General features: G+C 44.4%; 1 protein-coding gene across 12 annotated transcripts in view; it reads right to left on the bottom strand.

Moving 5' to 3' along the window:
- Window positions 1–21,660, bottom strand: part of DAB1 (DAB adaptor protein 1) — a 1,119,086-nt gene that overhangs the window by 326,625 nt on the left and 770,801 nt on the right. Inside the window, exon 2 of one of the 12 annotated variants that reach the window (XM_032428022.1) lies at window positions 3,085–3,196. The exons of the other annotated variants lie outside the window; for them this stretch is intronic. The gene's annotated coding sequence lies outside the window, so the exon portion shown is untranslated. The remainder of the gene's footprint in view (window positions 1–3,084; window positions 3,197–21,660) is intronic. 12 annotated transcript variants of the gene reach the window in all.

Below are 21,660 nucleotides of genomic sequence, written 5' to 3'. Positions count from 1 at the left end.
TGTTAGCCACAGATGTAGGCAGAAAACAGGCTAAAGGGTCATGCATATGCACGTGTGCACAAACATTACACACACACACACACACACACACACATCTTTTTATGGGATTTTCCCAGAGCAGGGACCTACTTGAGTTTTACTAGACCCCTGGTGTGAGTAAAAACAAGCAGAACTCAGCCAAGGCCATCATTGACTTTCATGGGGCCATTCAGCTGCAAAGAGCCCAGTCTGCTGACACTGAGCTTATATAAAAACCCACACGTGTTTATTTGTCATTCCTCCCTACTCAGTAGTAACAACTCGGCTACCAAGCATGTAAGATGCGGCATGTTTTGCACCTGTCATTTTCCAAGGGGGCCTCGCTATAGTCAAAAAGGAAATGAAGCAAAGTACAGAAAAAATCAAAATTACGCATAGAATGTGAATACCTGCAATCCCTTTGTATGAAACGGAGACTATCAAATTTGAACTCCCCAAAATGATCGGATTTCCAAATGCAAGGAGGAAGCAACCCTTGACCTGGTTGGCTCTGTCCCATCCAATAGCACAGACGCAGTAAGGTGGAAAATGGACCAGGAGAGTTCTGATGGAGACCCATTCAGCCCCTCTCTGTATGGCCTGGAGTAAATCATTTAACCCCTCTAAGCCTCCACGTGTCATCTGGAAATAGGCACAGTAATATACCTAATATCCTACTTCTGATAAAGATTAAATCAGAAAACGTACGTGAAAGACTTAAGCCCAATGGATGACAAATAATACTTAAATGGCAACACGAAAATGTGTTAATGTTAACCTAAAAACACTTCTGCCTAAAATAGGTCTTTAAACCATATGAAGAATTTAGGCTTGATTAGGGTGACCCTATACTTAAATGCTTAAATATTTCTAATACTACCAGTAACCACAGCACTGGTTTATGGAGCACTTGTAATAATGCCTTACATTGTTTTGCTTAAATTTCATAACCACTCTGTGGAGAAGCCACTATTATTACCTCCATTTTAGAGGCAGAGAAACCAAGGCACAGAATTAAACAATTTGCTCAAAGGTAACACAAATAGGAGCTGAAGGAGTAAGATTTAAACTCAGACATTCTAGTAACTTAAAGCCTTTTTGATGCAGTTTAAAATTAATTACTTCCAGGGTGTGATGGTTAATTTTACATGTCAACTTGGAGGGTGTTTTTGGATAAGATTAACATTTAAATTGGTGAACTTTGCGTAAGCAGATTGTCCTCCATAATGTGGGTGGGCCTCACCCAATCAGTCGAAGGCCTAGTTAGAGCAAAAAGACCAGATTCTCCAAGCAAGAGAGGATTCTCCAGCAGATGGCCTTCAGACTTCATCTGCACCATTGGCTCTCCTGGATCTCCAGCATGCTGGCCAACACTGCAAATTTTGGACTTGCTAGACTCTATAATTACATGAGCCAATTCCTTATAATAAACCTCTTTCTATATATACACACATCCTATTGGTTCTGCCTCTCTGGAGAATCCTACACAGGAAGAATGGACACACACAGGGTTTTTGTTGTTGTTTTTACCCTCCATCCCATCCCTTATCTTTTCCACTCAACTTCTTCAGTAGGTACTTCTAAGTGCTCCCATGAACGAGGCACTCTACTAGATTACAAGGTTGGTTGGGAAGATGCCCTCCGTTCACGCCTATTCTGCCCCTGGTTTTCCATCCCCTTAAGTCCACGCATCTCCTCTCTGGATTACAAGATCCTTGAGATTTGTGACTAGTCTTTGTAGAACATCAAGTACAGAGCTTCAAATAGACTATGGAGTAAATACCCATCAATGTTGGTAAAATGAATATACTGTATGCCTCCCATTGCTGTTTTCACCCATTGCTGAGTCTCTGGCAAGGCTCTATGCTGGTGGCTCAGCATTCATTTCTTTTTTTTTTTTTTTTCTTTAAAGATTTTATTTATTTATTTGGGAGAGAGAGAGCACAAGCAGTGGGAGGAGCAGAGGGAGAGGGAGACGCAGGCTCCCAGCCGAGCAGAGAGCCCGATGTGGGGCTTGATCCCAGGACCCCGGGATCATGACCTGAGCCGAAGGCAGACGCTTAACGACTGAGCCACCCAGGCGCCCCTCAGCATTCATTTCTATGTCAGTTTGTCCTGATTTTAGGGAACAGAAAGGGAAACCCCAGGAGGTTAGGTGACCTGCTTGAGGTCACACAGAGCGATTCACACTCAGGTCTGTCGGAGTCCGAAGCCGGTGGACTTCTCACCATCGCTGCTCCAGTACCCTGTTCCTCCCCCTTCCCAACTATGAATAACAGATGAAGGCAGCGATGAATGAGCACCCCCAGAGCTCCAGGGCCTTCAGCCAAACTTCACACACATACAACTTCAGAGCTTGCACGAGGCCAAGTATAAAAATGAAGGCAATCGGATGTTATCTATAAACACCTCAAAGCTTCTTTTCCTTTCACTTAAAAATTCTCTAGTAATTGTTTTTACCACAGTTAATCATAAAAATGAATCACCTCAAATTTTTTAAAGAAATTCTCCTTCAAAATATGTCAACTTTGTGCCACAAGTTCATTTATTATGAGACCACATGATGCCTCCAAGTACTGCATTTTATTTAAACGTGACATTTTTTTCCCACTCTGTTTTGATTCCACATCTGAAAATCGCTTCTATCAATCTTTCATTGGAGCCAAACATAACTGTTTTGCTCACTGAAACATTAAATACAGTCTCAGGGCTCTAGAATCAAATTAAAAAATGAAATAAACTAGTATCTGGCTGACATTCATAGCTTCATATCCAGGGAGACCACAGATTTGAGAACTGCTGTGAATCCACTTCCAAGATAAAAATCAATCAATCCTAATCCCTTTGCATCTTAGATCATTTCAAAAATCCAAGGACTTCATGTGGGTTGATTTTTCTTTTTGAGATTCAATTTTAGAAATTGTTGACTACTCTGGTTTTGAAAGGGGCAGGACATCTTCAATGAAACTGCCAGGTTCAGTTGGGACATTGATTGTGATCAATGATTTTCTGCATCAGCTGCTGTTGGGTTGGGGGTTCGGGGTGGGATGAACGCCATATACTTACATTCCCCATAATGCATCATTCTCTTTCCACATAGTGGCAGCAAAAAGCACATCCAATATTGTATTACTTTCTTCTTTCGTTCATGACGATGTCCCACATGGGCCCTGAGAGTCTGAAAAAAGAAGCATTTCCCAGGTTCTAAGGATGAAGGGAACCCTAGCCAATCCATCATGCTTTGTCTGCTAATGACCGATTCATGGATAAGAGCTACCATAACTAGAGAGGGGCAGCAGGCATGAAAAGGAGTAACTCGACTGTCATTGTGGTTGGGGTCTGAAGGACAGCAAAGCTGTGATTCGAATTCTCAATCAGACCTCCACGGTTCATCATGGTCTGGGGCGGGGCGGGGGGGGTGGTGTGTGTGAGAGAAGTTTGTGGATGCATACTCCTCCATCGGCCCTGTCTTCTCTTCTTCTATTAGCAGAGTTAAGTCCTAGGGCCCATGGAAAACTCGGTCTTACCAAAGAATAAAACTTTAAAAGATCTGCTGAAGGGGGTGTGGATGAGGGCTGCGATTCAACAACTCTCTCCCCACAATGGCCAGATGAATGTCTCTCACACACAATGCTGATCTTGTCATGCCTGATCAAAGAACTCTGATTTCTTCCTTCCCTCACCACCCCCTTCTCCTCCTCCTTTTTCCTTCCTCCCTCCCTTCCTCCCTTCACAACTTCCTCCCTCCTTTCTTAGCTGCCTTCTGGATTATCTTCCTGTCTTTCCTCCTCCTCTCTTACCTACCTATTTATCTATGTCCTTTCCTTCCTTCCACGTCGATTAAGCACTGACAAAGGAAAATCATTTCCTCATGGAAGATATCACAGTCTACTGAAGAGGGACACCCCCAGATAGACAACCCCAACACAGTGTGAAATAAAATAATGGTGCTGTGACATACAGAGGCGTATTGGCGAGGGAGCTCCTATAAGCTTCCTAGGGTGAAGGGGCAAGGTGTGGCCAGCGGAAAGCACAGCACACACAACGGCACCAAGACAGAGGGATGCGGTGTTTTCCAGGAAGTGTAGGCAGGTCAGTGACACTGAGGCATCATTTCTGGGGAAGGGGTATGAAATGAGTCTGGAGAGGTAGACAAGCCCTGGTTATGAGAAGTTTTGTGCCTAAGAATTTTATGAAGGCAACAAAGATAAATAATAGGTCTTAAGCAGAAGTGGAGGTGGTGACTTGATTTTTAATTAAACCTCCATAAACACACACGCAGGCCCCAGTCCGAGCACACTGTTTCACACTGCAACCTCACACCCAGTTGCCCCCCTTCCTACTTTATTTCTCTGCACTGCTTTCATCACCATCTACTGCTGGATTCACTTAATTTTATTCATCGTCTATCTGCCTCCACAGAAATGTAAGCTCCATTGTGAGAATGAGGGGGTTGGTTTCACCCACAGCTCTGTCCTTTGGACCCAGAATACTGTTAACTAACACGTAGTAGGCATCCCATGAATACTGCTGAACAACATGGTCTTTTGAAAGACAGTAAAACTCAATCATCTCAACATTTTATTTGGAGGAAAAACTTTGCCTTCAAAGAGGACACTTCACTTAAACATTCCCAGTCCCAGTTCCCTGCAGAATGCGGGTGAAATGCCTAAACAAGGAACCGGGTCTTAGTGAGCACCCAGCGCACACTCGGGGCTTAAAGAATGGCTTCTGAGTCATCAGAAATCTGGACCATCAACCCAAGTGATGTTCTCTTTAGGTCAGAAGGTGAGCAATTTCCCTAGAATATTCTATGCAGCACAAGAAGCTCCTTTCAGAGAGACAGAAGTCTTGGGAATGTAATGGGCTTTTCAAACACTGTAGTTTCTGGAACCAAAGGTCAGCAGTGGCCCATGAGGCTCCTGGGGGGACTGGTGATCATCTTCCACGACACCATCATGCAGCTATGACAGCACCTTACGATATGGCTCTGACATCCTGACTGCCTGCCACAAGAGACCATACCCATCTTTTTTTTTTTTTTAAGATTTTATTTATTTGACAGAGAGAGACACAGCAAGAGCAGGAACACAAGCAGGGGGAGTGGGAGAGGGAGAAGCAGGCTTCCCGCGGAGCAGGGAGCCCGATGCGGGGCTCTATCCCAGGACCCTGGGATCATGACCTGAGCCGAAGGCAGACGCTTAACAACTGAGCCACCCAGGCGCCCCGAGACCATACCCATCTTAACAGAAGGACACCATGACTGGGGAAGATGTAAGCTGGAGAGCAAAGCGCCTGGTATCCAGTGCCCAACTTCCAGGTTTGAACCCCAACTCTGCCACATCTAGCTGCATAACCTTCAAAGAGCAACTTAATCTCTCTGTGCCTCAACAACGCTCTGGGAACAACAATGACCCTACCTCACAGGGTCACTATGAAGATGAACTGAGTCAATCCTCAGTGAACAGTACCCGGCACATGGTACGTGTATAAAAAAATGTGGTATTTTGGGGGCGCCTGGGTGGCTCAGTCATTAGGCGTCTGCCTTCGGCTCAGGTCATGATCCCAGGGTCCTGGGATCGAGCCCCGCATCGGGCTCCCTGCTCTGCGGGAAGCCTGCTTCTCCCTCTCCCACTCCCCCTGCTTGTGTTCCCTCTCGCTGTGTCTCTCTCTGTCAAATAAATAGGTAAAATCTTTTTTAAAAATGTGGCATTTTTGCATTGGCACATCTTAGAACGTAACAGGTGCCCAAACAATGCTTATTGAATTGACAATATAACATACACACATCTGAATTTCCTTATAGATACCCACAGAAAATGACAGGAAAGGGGCTTCAGGACAACACAACCCATATCCCTGCTCGGAGATATTAAAAAAGATCCTAGGGACTCGAAAGGCTCTGCCCCTTTCTGGCTGTATTGATTTGAGGCATAAACTTTAACTGCAGAGGCTCTATTTCCTCTCCTGTGAAACTCAGCTCTCTCCCAGGATTGCCCTGTGGCTTGTTCAGGTAACATTTAGTGTTTTACAAACACGAGAGCACTATAAAATATTAAATCGGTATTACAAACAGAAAAGCTCCAGGCACTCAGCAAAAGAGAGGGTTAAAAAAAAAATGGGACGTCAAACTACTCTCTCTTCTTACATTTGTGCAAAATTAAAATGACTCTGCAGAATCCAATTTGGATAAGCCCATGTCAATACTACTGATACAAGCCATCACTAATGACAAGATTGATAGCTCAGGAGGGCGAGTCATTTCATGTTCACTGTGCATCATGCTTAATTCGCCAAAAGGAGTTTGTGTGTATAATTAATGCGCTTTTCTTCCCGGCTTCATCTGAAAACATGTAAAGGGTCTCTAGGGAATTCTGTAAGTTAGAAACAATTAATAAAATAAAACCACTTAATTAAAGAGAATAATTGGAGCCTATTTTATCCCCGAAAATGGAGGGAGAAAAATCACTTTGGAAACACACTGTAGATAAATGGCTGAGTTTTAAAAGAAAGAACAATGTGCAGATGGGACACATGTAAGTCAGGATAGTGGACTGATTTCCCAGGCCCTTTGTTCTGCAATGATTTAAACCCACCTGACTTGACAAGAGAGGGAAGATCACGGTCCCTACAAATGGCATGTGCCATTCTTATGCAAGCAAACTTCACGTATTCATTACCTCAGTGCACATTAATAGCACCTTCTCTGTACCCACCATCGGGACCCATCAGTAAAAAGCAGCCGCTCTCCCTCTGTCTTCCAGAAACTCCCAGTGTTGTCAGGAGAAGAGAAAAGTCCCCACACAACTAAAATGCTGAGGGACAGGCACTATGTGGAGACAGAGGGCAGGACGGAATGGTGAGCAAGAGCTCCCCAAGCAGCCCCGTAGGAACACTGCTTTCAGACACCCTGAGTTTTCGGAAAGAAATGAGCCCTTGCCAGCACAGGAAGAGAAAAATGCAACTGCATGTGTTAACATCGTGTCCTCAGCCACTGATACGGGACTGCACACACTGCTCCAGCAAATTACATAAAACTCAGTATGTCCCAAGAACAGAGTATATGTTTCAGAGCAGAAAGGGATGATGCTGGAAACCAGGTGGGGAAAGAGCATGTACGTGGAATCAGAAAAACGAGTTGCAATCGCATCATCATGTTATCCGGTATGTACGTAGCATCTCCAGGCTTCAGTTTTCTTTCGAATGAAGGTGGAATTCTAGGAACACTCGGATGGTAGTACCCAGTACTATGGTTCCCAACTCTCTGCATCCCTCCCAGTGAGATGTGTATTCACTCATGCCCTTTGCACTATGACTCAAGGGAGCCAGCACCTCAAGGGAGACAAGGAACATTCCCTTCCCCGTTGTCAGGTTTGGCCACGTGACTAGCTTTGGCCACTGTAATGTGCAGAAACTTAAAATGCACTTATTTTATTCATTCAGTCCACACTGTATTTCATCCCTCTGCCGGGAGGACCACATGGCCCTGCTGAGGCTGCTCCCCGAGCCTGGGTTCCTAAAACAAAAAGACTCCCGGAATAGAGCTGAGCAAAGCTGTCGACAGCTTGGGTAACTACTGAAATTTGGGGGTGGCTTGTTACTACAGCAAAAGATCACCAATACATAGGTGAATAAACAACTTACAGGCTAAGAGGAAGTCACACAGGTAATGATACAATAATCAGAAACGTGCCATGATAAATACATGCATGGGATAAGTATTGAAGAACCAATAACATATGTAAAGACACTTGTCCCGTATTAGGCAGTTAATCAATGTCTGATTCCTTCACCTTGGACCTTGCACAAAGAGGCAACAGTCTCAGAGTTAAGCAATTATAATGAAGGTCATGCCAGAGCACGAATACATTAATTTGCTCCATATTAGATACCTCCCATCAGAATTAACTGGACATATTCTGGGCTGGCTCTCATACTTCCCTCGGGCAAGTCCTGATGCTCTTCGTACCTCTATTCTCGCATCTGTAAAATGGACAGAGTAGCTCTGCATCTACTTTAAACAGCAGTTCTGATCATCATGTTATTAATCTGTGTGGAGTCCCTAAAAGAGAGCCTGATGCCATATGTGCCCAATAAATGTAAACCACTGTCAGCATTTATTCCTATGAACATTCAACAGCTAACACCTGTTGCAATTTACTAAGAGCGGGTTATGCCTATACCTTTTCAGTGACATCAACTACAACACACCAAATTCTTTTTCCTTCCTCTTTTCCTGTTAGAGTGTCTATCACCATCTCTGAATAAGGATAAGGGAAGCTGTTTTCAATTCCTTTGAAACCTTTCAGTGAAAAGACACAGTGGTGAAATATTTGGACCGAGTACTGTGTAACTCACAAGATAGGTTCCTACTTTTTGTTTCTTCGGTAAATTGCTCACAATGAATTTCCAGTGCGATTTCACAACTTCAAAATACTTGGCCAGATCATTAAAAAGCAATCAATATGAGCCTTTGAAAGCTCATCCATTCATAAGCAAATAGGATCTATTTCCTTGTCTTCAAAGGGCTGGTTGCATCTGTTTGTTGTCCTAGCGACTTTATGATCAAAGTCAGTGGTTCTTAAACTTTGGGAGGTGACACCCCCCCTTTGAGAGTGAGGAAATCCTTCAACACTCCCTTCAGACAAATGCCTACCAAGAATTCAGAATTCCGGCCACATTGTCCCCTGTGGTTCCACAGCTGACAGATGATGGGCTGGCCGCTGGGGTTGGTGGCCGAAGGGGTGTGTAGAAAGGGGGACGCCTGTAACATACAACAGTTCCCGAATCAAAGGATGAAGGAGGGAGGCCCAAACAGGTCTCTCCCAGAACAAGCTTCCAGATCTCCTATTTCATGGGGATCCGTGGGCCAACCGTGCTTCAAATTTCTGCGTGCAATTTCCTCACAAAATGGGGGTAATAATAGTTGTCCCCTCATGGTGGTGTTGTGGAAACAAAATGAGATGACCCAGGGACAGTGCCTGGCCCATTATAAGCTCTTCATCAGTATGAGCTACTGCCCCCACGTGAGGAGGCAGGACACTGGGGCCCGAAAGAGTAACAACTTGCCCAAGGGTGCACAACTTCGTCGGTGACAGAGTATGAGGAGATGCCGAGGGGCTTCAAGAAGAGAGCTTGCAAGTGAGCCGAACGCCAGAGTGAACAAACCAGGGCATCTAGAAATAAGAAGTGCTAAAATCAGCTGATATTTGTTTGTGGCTCAGCTGTTCCATCACACCAGCTGCTCCAAACTTTCAGACGTGTCTTAGCACAGCACAGAATCACCCCATCCTATATTCATCCCATCAGCCTCAAATCTAATTTCAGTCCTTGAGAGGTTGTTTTTTTTTTTTTTTTTAAGGGGGCCTAAAATTGAATATCCATTCCTATTTATAGTAAAAGGACATTTCCTAAGAAAGTGCCTCGTAAGGATTCAGATCCTCTTTCCTCAGCAGTTTTCCCCCCGGCCCTTTTGGATCTATTTTGATTCCTTTCCTGATTGAAACCTGTCTCAGAGGCTCCTACTAGTGAAGAAGGAGAAGCTTCTTGGCAGATCCATAGCCATGGGGTGTGCCCAGGGCCAGCATTAATGGGACAGGGCCCGAGAGAAGCCAGCACTGCCCCAGCTTTGGAGATGGGGAGAAAATCATCTCCACAGTAAATACCGAGTATATTTCTAGGAGAGCAGTGAGGAGACAGCCCAAATAAAAACTCCAAAATTATAGCGATCAGTAGCATGGGAAGTTGTTTAAAATAAAAAGGCAAACCATCAGACATGTGGTCTAGTCACAGCAATGAGCCAAACTGGGACAAGAGACCAGGGTTACTGGCCCCACGCTGCCATCTCCTAGCTGGGAAACCTTGGGAATCCGCTGGCCCCCTCGGGCCTCGGCTGCTTTATATGTCAAACAACTAGGCAGCAACAAGGTATCAGACTAAATCGTCTATAAAGACCTTTTCAGCTTATGAATCAAGGGATAGAAGAATATTTATAGCAACTTATTCCATAAGAGCAAAGAAGTGGAAACCAGCCAAATGCCTACCATTACTTGAGGAGATAAAAGGATCCTCTTAGAATACTACATAGCAGTGAAAATTAACTATGTATGTGCATCCATATCAAGCAATCTTAAAAATTAAAAATATAGGGCGCCTGGGTGGCTCAGTTGGTTAGGCGACTGCCTTCGGCTCGGGTCATGATCCTGGAGTCCTGGGATCGAGTCCCGCATCGGGCTCCCTGCTCGGGGGGGAGTCTGCTTCTCCCTCTGACCCTCCCCCCTCTCATGCTCTCTCTATCTCATTCTCTCTCTCAAATAAATAAATAAAAAATCTTTAAAAAAAAAATTAAAAATATAATGAGCACCAAAGTCACAAGAATATTGTACAATCTGATTCCATTTTTTTAAAGATTTTATTTATTTATTTGCTGAGCAGGGAGCCTGATGCAGAACTCGATCCCAGGACCCCGAGATCATGACCTGAGCCGAAGGCAGATGCTTAAGTGACTGAGCCACCCAGGCGCTTCAGTCTGATTCTGTTTATATAAAGTTCAAAAGCAGGTAAAATGAAAGGCATCCAGAACATGATCAACATGAAATTCAGGCTGGTAGTTACCTGGGGACGGGGGAAGGGGGATACTGTCAAGGAGGAGCCCTTAGGAAGCTTCCAGAGACCCATGACATTCTATTTTGTGGCCTGAAGAGAAGATACCTAGGTTTTAATTTTATGTTTATTATTATTCATTAATTGTCCCCATAAGGGTCATGAACTTTTTTGAACATAGTCTATGTATCACAATAGAAAAACAGGTCTTAAAAGGCCCCAATATTGTAATGAAAAGGGAGTGCTGCATTCCCACCAAATACATGATACACTATTAACCCCAGGACAGCCTGACAACACAGGTCACGCTGCCCTCGCTTTGCAGACAAGGAAACTGGTTCTGAGCAGTTGAGTAGAAAGGAGGGGCCACACAGATGAGATTTTGACTGCAAAGTCCACGCACTTCCCGCTGTACCAGGCTTTGGGTACACAGGGGAAGGAAGTACAATTACTTTCACCAGGTTGTCCAGGAATTTATAACTAAAAGGGCAGGAGCCCAGAATCTGGCCCTGAAGTTCAGGATCCTTCCAGCATGCCTGGCTAAATACTACAAAATGCAGTCAAGGAGAAACTGGTATTGATATGCTAGCTCCAAAGGAAATACACTAAGCCTCTCCAGTTTATCCCCTTTTGATCTGGTTTGCGTGAGGTCGGGGAATTTATCTCTGATATGTGCAGTAGTGAAAAGGTGTACAGAAAGATAGGACTATGCTAATACAGTGGTCTGAATATAATTTTCATATCCAAATGTGTCCTGCTCTTTGCAAGACCAATTTTCTCCAAGGACGCTATGTGCAAATATGTGCAAATATGTTCAAGCTTTCCTTCTCCCTGCCCCAAATAGCAAAATGGCATTACTCCGTTGCCTGATATCCACAGATTTTCTCATTTAAGTAGTGCTATTGTCTCTGCTGTTTATGAGTTTGTTTCCCATCACAAGAAATTTCAACCCACACATAAGCTACAAATGTGTTTCCTTCCATTTTTTTCCATTACTCTTAATTAGGTAGTAAAATACAATCCACCTACGTGAACAAGATGGGTAAAAGAAAGTAATAGCTAAATGCATTTTTCATTTCACACATACCAATTTGTAAGCAGACAGTCAGAAAGTCCCCTGAAGCTAACCATACAGTGCTTCCCCCAATGATGGAGGGTTTGGTTGTTTACATCCATCACTGAGCGTCAGAGCTCAAAGGGACACCAGGAATCCACCCCATTATCTAGCACAGAGTGTGGCACATGGCAGTGGCTTACCAAATGTTGGAGAAGTAAATAATAATAGCTCATAATTATAGTAGTTAATACACACAGAAAAGGTTTATCATAAGTCAGATACTGCTCTAAGCATTATACCTACATAAATTGACTCATTTAATCTTTACAATAATCTCAAAAGGTTGGTATTGTTATTATCTTTGCCTCCAAGACAGGAAACTGAAGCTGAGCATGATTATGGCACCTGCCCAACACCACACAGCTGGGGAGCAAGAGACCTGGGACCAGGCTGTTGGCTCCAGAGTCTGTGTTCTTAATCCCCATGTTACTCTGAACAGGGAAGAAGGAAGGGGGAAAGAGATGGGAAGAATGGAGCCCAGGAAGGTAAAATGACAACATAAAGGTCACAAAGTGGGACTGTGGAAAAAAGCAAGAGCCTTAGAGTCTGAAAGACAGTTTCCAATCAGAGCTAGGTGCCTTCCTCCCTAGGGGACACCAGCAACACATATTTCCAGAGACCTGCTGGGCTTGGGTGCTGGTGACCCAAAGACTGTACGACTCGAGTCAGTCTTGTGTTTGCATGTTTCCATCTCCTCCTCTGGACAATGAAGCCAGTAACATCCACCTCAGCAGACTGCAGCGAGAATCACATCAGTTAAACAGTAAATGTGCCCCAAGAGGCACCTACCTAAAGAGACCATGGAAGTTCAAGTCTAAGGATCATGCCATGCATTTGCCTGCCTTACTGAACATGGGCAAACTTACCCCACAGGTGCTTTTGCTTCTCATAGATCTAGCAAAAGGTTTATATTGGAAACACACCAAGAGAAAGGTTCCAATGGCGGGGGCGGGGGGGGGGATGGTGAGGTGAGTGGGAAGGGAAAGGATGTTGCTTAGGACTCTAGAAAAGTAAATATTGCCTCTGCTCCATTGTGGTGCCAGAAAATGCTCAAAAGAATCAACTCAAATTGAAGCAGTCTTGCTTAATGGTTAAAGCTTGGCTGTTGGAGCTCCACAGACCTGGGGTTGCCTCCTGCCTCCTCCCCTTGCTAGTAGCATGTCAGGCAATCTCTCCAAGGCCTTGACTTTCCCCATCCCTGCTAGGATCGCTGTGAGGATTTATCACAACGGCTGGCACAGAGACAGAGCTTCATCAGTTAGGGTAAAAACCCAACAAAGCATGGGATGAGGGAGGGACAAGGAGGAGATCCAACCCTCCTCCTCTGGAGTTGGTGCCCACATAATATTGAGATGAAATAAATTCAAAGGATTATTTAAGAAAAAGGAAAGAAAAAGCCAGAAAAATACTTTTTTTCCCTCTATATGCCCAAATGCTTAAGTCTTTTTTTTTTAAAGATTTTATTTATTTGTCAGAGAGAGAGAGAAAGAGAGCACAAGCAGGGGGAGCGGCAGGGAGAGAGAGAAGCAGGCTCCCCAGTGAGCAAGGAGCCCGATGTGGGACTCGATCCCAGGACCCTGGGATCATGACCTGAGCTGAAGGCAGACGCTTAACCGACTGAGCCACCCAGGCATCCCATACCTAATATTCTTAATAAACATTTTCCTTTTTGATAGTTTACCCAACCACCATCAATAGAAAATTAGTGCATTAAGAGATACGAGTGATGCACACGTACGTCCCCATGAGAGGACCTGCAACATGAACACGGAGGAAAACTCCTTTATAGAACCACCATTTGTACAGTGTACACTTCCCTGTATCACTGTTCTCACCCCACTGAATCCTCAGAACAGTCCTGCACTCCCAGAGGCGGCCAAGCCTGGCCTCTGGGTTCAGGCTTGGGGTGAAATCAAGGCTCTCCTCTGAGCCTTCTATGAAGGCCATCCAGCTGAGAGAGCCGGGTCTTGAATCAAGGCCTGTGTTCTTGCAGGGCACGATGCTAATCCCTCTTTCCAGGTGTTCTCCCTGGCTCAGCATTTCCTCTCAGCCCTTGTGATGAACAACATTGCACCTGCAGTGACCAATGACTATCAAGTTCCCCAGCATCACCTCACTGACAGACAGCCAGCCCCCACCCACAGCCCTGAAGCACCATCTTCTTACCTCCCAACGCTACACTCAGAAGACACTGTCTCCTTGTTTCTGTTTCCTCCCCAAAATGTGAGCTCCAGAGGGCAGACATCATGTCCTGTCGCCAAGCATGCAGCCGGTGCTCAGGAAATGTTAGCTCACGAATGGAGGAACGATGACCACAAGGAGAGGACACAATCAAATCACAAGAAAGCTGCATGCTTTAGGAAAAGGGTAACAGAACAGAAAGGATACCTGGATTCAAGCTGCAGATTTGCTGGACACTGGCTTGGAAAAAAAAAAAACTTATACAGCACAATAACCCTTCTCTGGATTTCTGTTTACTCATAAAGTAAAGGAAACTAGTTGTACTTGACTATTCTTAAGTTACCATAGCTAGGTCCAAAGTTTTGGTGGTCTAGGAAAACCATCGATCTGTGCATATAACTCTGGGTCTAATTTTATTTGGGGGGTGGAGAATGAATGAGAGAGAGAGAGAGAGATTCAAAAGACAAACAAACAAAAAAACCTCTGACCTTGGACAAGTCTTCCAATGATTTCCAGTTTCCTCATCTGTAAATCGAGAAGGTTGAACCAGGTCATTTCCACCATCCTTTGTGAATTTAACTGAAGTGCCTTTTAATTCCACTTTCCTCCGAGAGCTTTGAATCCTGACCTAGAAATTCACTGTACCTTGTAAATGTTCTTTACAGTCCTTTTAAAATTCACACTATTGTGGTGGTCAAAGCCTAGAGAATGAATTTAAATCTAAAAAGTTTTTAAAACTGACTTCGAATACCTTCCAAGAACACTCAACTTTTGTGCTGTTTCAGCATAAATCTTGGGAAGGGCTGCTATCCTTGGACTTTTTTCTATGATTTTCAAGGCAAGCCTAGAGAACAGAGCGATCACAGCAAGACTGGTCATAGCCCTGGCAGGGCGGCCAGGCGAGCTCTGGGGACAAGAAGTGACTACACATACAACGGTGATGACCGGGGATATCTAAAGTAGATCATTCATCCCCCACTGAACCAGATCATTCTCCCTCTTGCCAGTGTGGATTCAAAAAGACCCAACACGCCTCCTTAGACCTGGACGCCCCCATGTATCAAATGTGAACTTCAAAGGAGGCAACGTAAGCAGGCCTCTCAGGGTGCCCATCTGTGGAGGATCCCACATCCAACAGCAGATTGCTGTCATCACCACAAAAAATGCATCTCTGATGGCGTAAGACCATGGATGTCTGGTTAATTCATCATTTTGATATACATTTTACATCCAGGAAGCCATCCAACCTCCACCTACTGAAAGATCTGCTATGTGCCCATTGTTCAGTTGCTGAAGTAGAAAAGACTATAACAAAGATTCTCAGGTAAGTATTTTTATGGAAAAACATAAATATGTACATAATACTTATGAACACACATACATAAATACATAAAAGCATGTAGTTATAGAAGCTAAATACACATTTCATGACAGGTAATTTGGTTTCTCTTATTCATCCAACAAATACTTACTGGGGGCTCCTGAGTTGGCTAGCAGTCCCAGGTTACAGGGATGCAAAAACCTAACATCCCTGCCTTCCCCTGACATCCTAGAGGGGAAGTCATTATGTGAACAAGCATTTGTCACACTGAGGTTTGTCTTTGCCTCTTGTTTTAAACACTCAGAGATTCACTTCATTTTGTATTTAGAATGCTGAAGGACCTTGATTGAACACATTTGAAGGAAGTGATTCTCAATCAGGGGATCTTTTACCCCCCAAGGGACAACATCTAAAGACATTTGGAGTTGCTACAACTGGTGGGAAGAGATGCTCCTGGAACCTACCAGGTAGAGGCCAGGGATGCCGCTAACCATCCTGCAGTGCACAAAATCTCAAAGGTACTGAAACCAAGAAATCCTGATTAAGGTGTGTTTGAACATTCTAAAAATAATATGGCTACACTTTAAAAATCAGGGATATTTATAGAATTAGAAAATTTGGAAGCCTGTGGTTAAGTTAAAAAAAAAAAAATCTAAAGAATGGAAGAAAAACTATTCAGTTGGATTTGCATGAAAATAATAAACATTTGCAGGAATACATTGTTTGCTTTACCCGAGAGGAAATTCAGGGACACTTACAAATTATGACAATTTCTTTATATATGCCATAAAATGGTGTGTTTAATACCTCCTGATTCACCTGGGGGAGAATGGTACTTGAGTGTTCCTTTGGTTTTCCACCTTGTGGGGCCCACTGTTTAAGACCTCACATCTCCCACTTACAAGAAGAACTTATCTCCAGAAAGACACATGGACCCTGAGGCCTAATTCAAGATTTGAGGAAGGCTATAACTCAGGCATCAGACAATCAATATTCCGATTTGGAATTTAGCACTTTGGAGACAGAATGTTCAGAAACACACATAAAGGATCTGCTTATGATTGAGGCCCAATTCATATTTATAATATAATCACCTAATAAAAACGGTAATGACCTCCGGCTGACTTTACACAGCATGCTTTGGCACATAAGCTCCATAAAAGGATTTTCACAGACCTTGCCTTGAAGAAAATACATCTAAGTTCCTGGGTTTTTTTTCTATCAAGACTGAAGAGCCCAGACAAAAATATCATTCTGCTTTCAGAGTGCCAACATACACAGTATGTATAGGAGATTATCTTGTAATAATATGATAATGTTCTCAAGAACTCTTTCTACTTATACATGTGACCTTTAAGATGAATATATAATACACTTTTTGGTTCATCTTCTCTACAAGCAAAAAAAAAAAAAAAGAAAGAAAAAAGAAAAAAGCTCTCTCTTCCCTTCCATGGCTACCTTAAAAAAAAACAGATCAAAACACCCACTGACTGACATCCTTAGCTGCTGGTCTGTTTGCTCATCTCTCCATGTCCTCTGACCAGCTTCCATGATCCCTTAATGATGCTCAACATCATTAAATTTCAACAACACAGAACTGGGCTGATAAGCCAAGTGAGCAGTTAAGGGCACATACAGGTTCCCGGAAGAGAGAAAAGAAAGTGTATGTGTGTGTGTGCACGTCTACGTGTGTGTACTTGTGCACCCTTGCATACTTAACAGAAGCAGTTCTGGTACAACTCCCAACCCCTCAGTGGAAAGCATCTGTATATAATGGGAAATGAAAGAGAAGAGTGCTGAGCAGGTTCAAGTGCAAAACGGGGTGAAGTAGGGTGAAGACTGCAACCATGTAAGTGTATCTACCTCCCAACTGTCTATTGTTTGATGATTGATGACCTATTGTTTCCACATCAGAAAATTACTTACTGAAACTATTAGCAGAAGTGGATGAAAAGAAACCAGGAATCGCAAATTCTGGTCCAAGTCTGGAATAAATCAGGGAGGGTAACTCCCCCCTGACCACTGGCATCGGCATGAACATATTTCAAAAACATAACCACTAGGTTCTTATACAATTCAAGTTCATTTTTTCCCATTGCAAATTACGTATCTGTGGCACCATTCTGAAATGCATAGCAGAAGATACTTAAAGGATTACTAAGGAAGAATTGGATATAATTTCTCCAAACTTATTTCAGACCCCTCCAGGAAGCATATCCCAAAGGAACAAAAGAAGGATGTGCTTTCTTAAAAGGCCAGCAAAATTCTACACCCATGCTAAGTATACTACACACAAACCAATCAACCAACAAAAACTTTAATAGTAAACATTTGTTGAATAAATGAACAAGTGGATTATTTTATGATTGATGATAAGGCTAAATGTTTTAGCAGGAAAATAAACAAGAAAAGAATAAGCAAAAAAACTCCTAAGAATGGATAAGCATTTTTGTCAGAATCTATTATAATATAGATCACCTAAGAGGACAGAGTTTCATAATTTCAATGCCTTATGCACTAATAAATCAAGAACATGTAAACCTTTATTAATTTCTTTTAAACTTCTATATTAAGAAAGGTATTATCTCTTGCCTGGAAAGTAGGTTTTGATAGAAGTGAATTATCTCACAAATTACCATGCTACTAATATTTGACATAAAAGAAATTTATCCCAGAGTAAATCACCTTTCCAACTATGCTGAATAAATTCAGAGATGCATTATTTGCAAATCAAAAATGACATGTTTAAGTTGCAAAGAACTTAAGAGACCCAGTCTCAAGAGAGACCCCGTGGGTCTTTTCTCGGGTCCAGCCCACACCAACACTTTGCCTCTCCTATCAAATAGGACAGCTTGGCTCCACCCAAAGGTTCTGCCCACGTAGCTCTCAATGCCTGGCTTCACATTACAATCATTTATGGATCTTTTAGAAAATACTTGGGTGGCACTTCCCAAGACAATGATGTAATTGCTCTGGAGTCAGCTGGTGCATAGGTATTTATTAAAGAAGATTTCATGTGTAACCGGTGCTTGGGGGGCTCTGCCTCATTCCAGGAGTGTAGCTGGAGCCCACCCTTCAGAGCTGGAAAGCTGAAAGCCTCTACCTAAATCCTCCCAGGGCTTAGCACCCCACCCCGGCCCAGCTCACAGGCCTGGTTTCAGAAACCCTAAGCCTAATGACAGTGCCTTCATTTAGGGCCTGTTCTGCCACCCTGATTTACAGGTCTCGACGCTTCTGTCTCCCCTGGCTGTCACAGAATGGAAGGTGTAGCAGCTGATGAGGACAAAGGGACTCTCGTGGCCTTAGCCTTGAGCTTGCCCTAAAAGGAGCCTTCCACATAAGCAGGTGGCTCTCTGTCCTCCCCTTCACCCCCTCCACCCCAGCGACACACGCTTGGTGACAAGGAGTCTCGGTGCTGTGCTAAGTGCTTGATCTACAGGCTCTCCCTGAACCCTCACAGCTGCTCTCTACGTCAGGTGACATTATTAACATCATTTAAGGAGCAGTGGAAACTGAGGTGATGTCCTTGCCTCGGGTCACAGAGCCAGGAAGCAGCACAGGTGGGATGTGTCCAGGGTCTCTTTTATAAGGGCTCCACTGTCATTCATGAGGCCACCACTCTCAGGACCTCAGCACCTCCCCAAAGCCCCACCTCTACAAACCCTCACACTGCGGGGCAGGTTTCCCCCTATGAACTTGGGGAGGACACTGACGTTCAATCTACAGCAGCCCTGCCTCCAACCACCCTTTGTTTAGGAACCACGCTGAATTACACAGTGCTCGCTCTGTTCCAGGCCCCGCTCCGAGCTCTCTGCACGGACTCACACGTTTCATCCTACCAGACCCCTCTGCAAGGAGCCTGGGGCACAGACAAGATAGGTCGCGTGCCCCAGGGCGCAGAGCTAGTAACTACTGGAGGCAGGCTGGCTCGAGAGCGCACACTCTGAACTACTCAGTCCCATTCTCTTCAACCACCACGCTAGATAGGCTGTCACGGAGCCGCTGCCATGACCCTCTGCCACAAGTCTCAGCACACAGCTTGGCAGCACGGAACCCTCCTGAATGGAAGAACGAGCCTTGACCATTCCCGTCCCCTCTGAATCTTACACAGCACCTGGCATGCAGTAAGTACTTAACAAAGAGCTATTCAACCCACGTATTCATTCTTTCATTCAACAAACATTGTGTGGATTGCCTTCTGTGAGGTATCAAGGATAGAAAGACCAAGTGATCACAGTTCCCACCTTCAGGAGTCTGTGTGGTAACTGCAGAGACATGAGCGCCGCCAAGTGCAAAATTCATCGTGAGTGCACTAACGGGAATGCACCCACTGCGGGGATGAGCTACGAGCAGCTCAGGAGTCACACAAAAGCCCAAAGTCCCCTTACGTTATGGCTCCACTGTCCTGTCTTCCCCGTACGCCCAACCTGTCTGGTGCTTTTCTTAAATATTTTCCCCAAACCAACTGCTATGCCAGAACGGACTCCAAAACACTGCCATTTTGAGCCACGCAGCTCATGGGTGAGCCCTTTCCGCCCCCAATCCTGGGATTTGCTAATCCGTCTTCATAGATTTACAATGACTGCCTCCATGGGCAGGGAATCGGGGGCATTCAATGAAAACCTAGTCTTGCGCACTGCTGGGAACCGGCACAGTGATGTGGGTGTTGCCTGATGGGAGTCATTCTGACAATGCTCCAGGCTTATAAATGGCCACCAGCCTCTCACAGGTGTTGGTAAAATTCCCGTCCTTTGTTTCTCGCCATACTGTCTAGCACTAGAGAATTAATGCAAGAATTGAAGCTCCACGAATGGACAGCTATTTGTTTCATTTGCTACTATAGCCCCAGTGCCTAGAACAATCCCTGGCAAATACTGGGTGCTCGATGGAGCTCTGTTGAATGAATAAATAAACTATTTGTTATAGGTGGAACAAAACACATGTTTGCTTCCAGCTACTCATGAGCGGCTTAGAGACAGGTAAGGCTTTGTATTTCCAGTACCTAGCAGAGTGCCTGTGACAGAGTAGATGCTTAATAAATGTTTCATGAATGAGTGGATGAATGGATGGGTGGAGGGAGAGATAGAAAACTGTTCTAAGATAAAGAGATTCATCAAAACATGAAAGCCTACTGAGAAATTACCATCATCCACCAATTTTATTAAGGGAAAAGACAGAGAGCCCTGTCTTGCTTAATGGTTCTTTTCAACAAAATTTCCCTTGTTAAACACATACGAGCATACATGCACATAGAATCTCATCGAACCGGAAGATACGAATTTCATTATGGAGTCTGACAGAGGGGTAGTCTGTTGGCCTAAGGAGGTGTTTCTCAAACGTGGTCCAGGCTCTACCTACATCACATTCATCTGAGCATCTTATTAAACATGATGATACCTGAGCCCCACTCCTGGTCTCCAGATTCAGACTCTTTGGAGACAGGTGCCAGGAACTGACAATGTTGACAAGCTCCCCAGGTGATTCTTATCTACATATAATTTGAGGATCATAGGCACATGTATATAATTTTTAGCCCTAGCTCCTGCCAAGGGTATATTTGAAAGTTAGAGAAATGGAACTGTCTACAAGGCAATGCAGAGGCCGTTTTCCAGTAAGTCCTCACTCTTACTACCTGGAAGACTCAAAAGGCTTTCGAGTTGACAATATGTTACCTAAGACACTTCTACCAGTCAGCGCCCAGGAAAGCCAGAGGTGACATCCTTAAACTGCTTAGCTTTAGAAAAGTTTGATAAAGGGACTATTTGCAAAGATGCAGGTAGCCCTCCAGGGTAGCCACAGGGGACAGTGCAGTACTGCAGGGCGAGGAAACATGGGGCGCCGTTACTAGAGAGGGGTTAGCATCCCAAGGCCTGAAGGAAGGGAGAAGGAGAGGTTGCCAGAACCTAAAGACAGAGAGGCTTAGGGGCGCCTGGGTGGCTCAGCTGGTTAAGCGTCTGGTCTTGGGCTCAGTTCATGATCCCGGAGTCCTGGTATCAAGCCCTGCATCGGGCTCCCTGCTCAGTGGGAAGCCTGCTTCTCCCTCTCCCTCTCTCCCTCTCTCTCTCAAATAAATAAATAAAATCTTAAAAAAAAAAAAAAAAAAGACAGAGAGGCTGGGTGGAGAGGGCCATCCTACAGGACTGTGACCTCCAGTGGAGAAGCAGCCAGCTTGTAGTGATCCCAAAATGAGGGAGATAGAGAATAAACCCCCCAACTTTACCTATCCTCCCACCAATGTTCCCACCAGCCAAAGGAATCAGAAGCCTCTAGAGGACAAGATGTTAATGGGATTATACCAGTCAGCCTCCCGGGGCACAAAGCAAGGTGGAGGCAGGAGCTGGAGGGGCAAATGGAAGATGCCCAGCACAAACCCCCAATCTCTCAAGAGAATTCAGGACTGGCACTCCATATTTGCGACTCC

The sequence above is a fragment of the Phoca vitulina genome, unplaced genomic scaffold (assembly GCF_004348235.1).
Source record: "Phoca vitulina isolate PV1807 unplaced genomic scaffold, GSC_HSeal_1.0 scaffold2, whole genome shotgun sequence".
Taxonomy (NCBI): Eukaryota; Metazoa; Chordata; class Mammalia; order Carnivora; family Phocidae; genus Phoca; species Phoca vitulina.
This window is presented reverse-complemented; position numbering and strand designations above follow the sequence as displayed.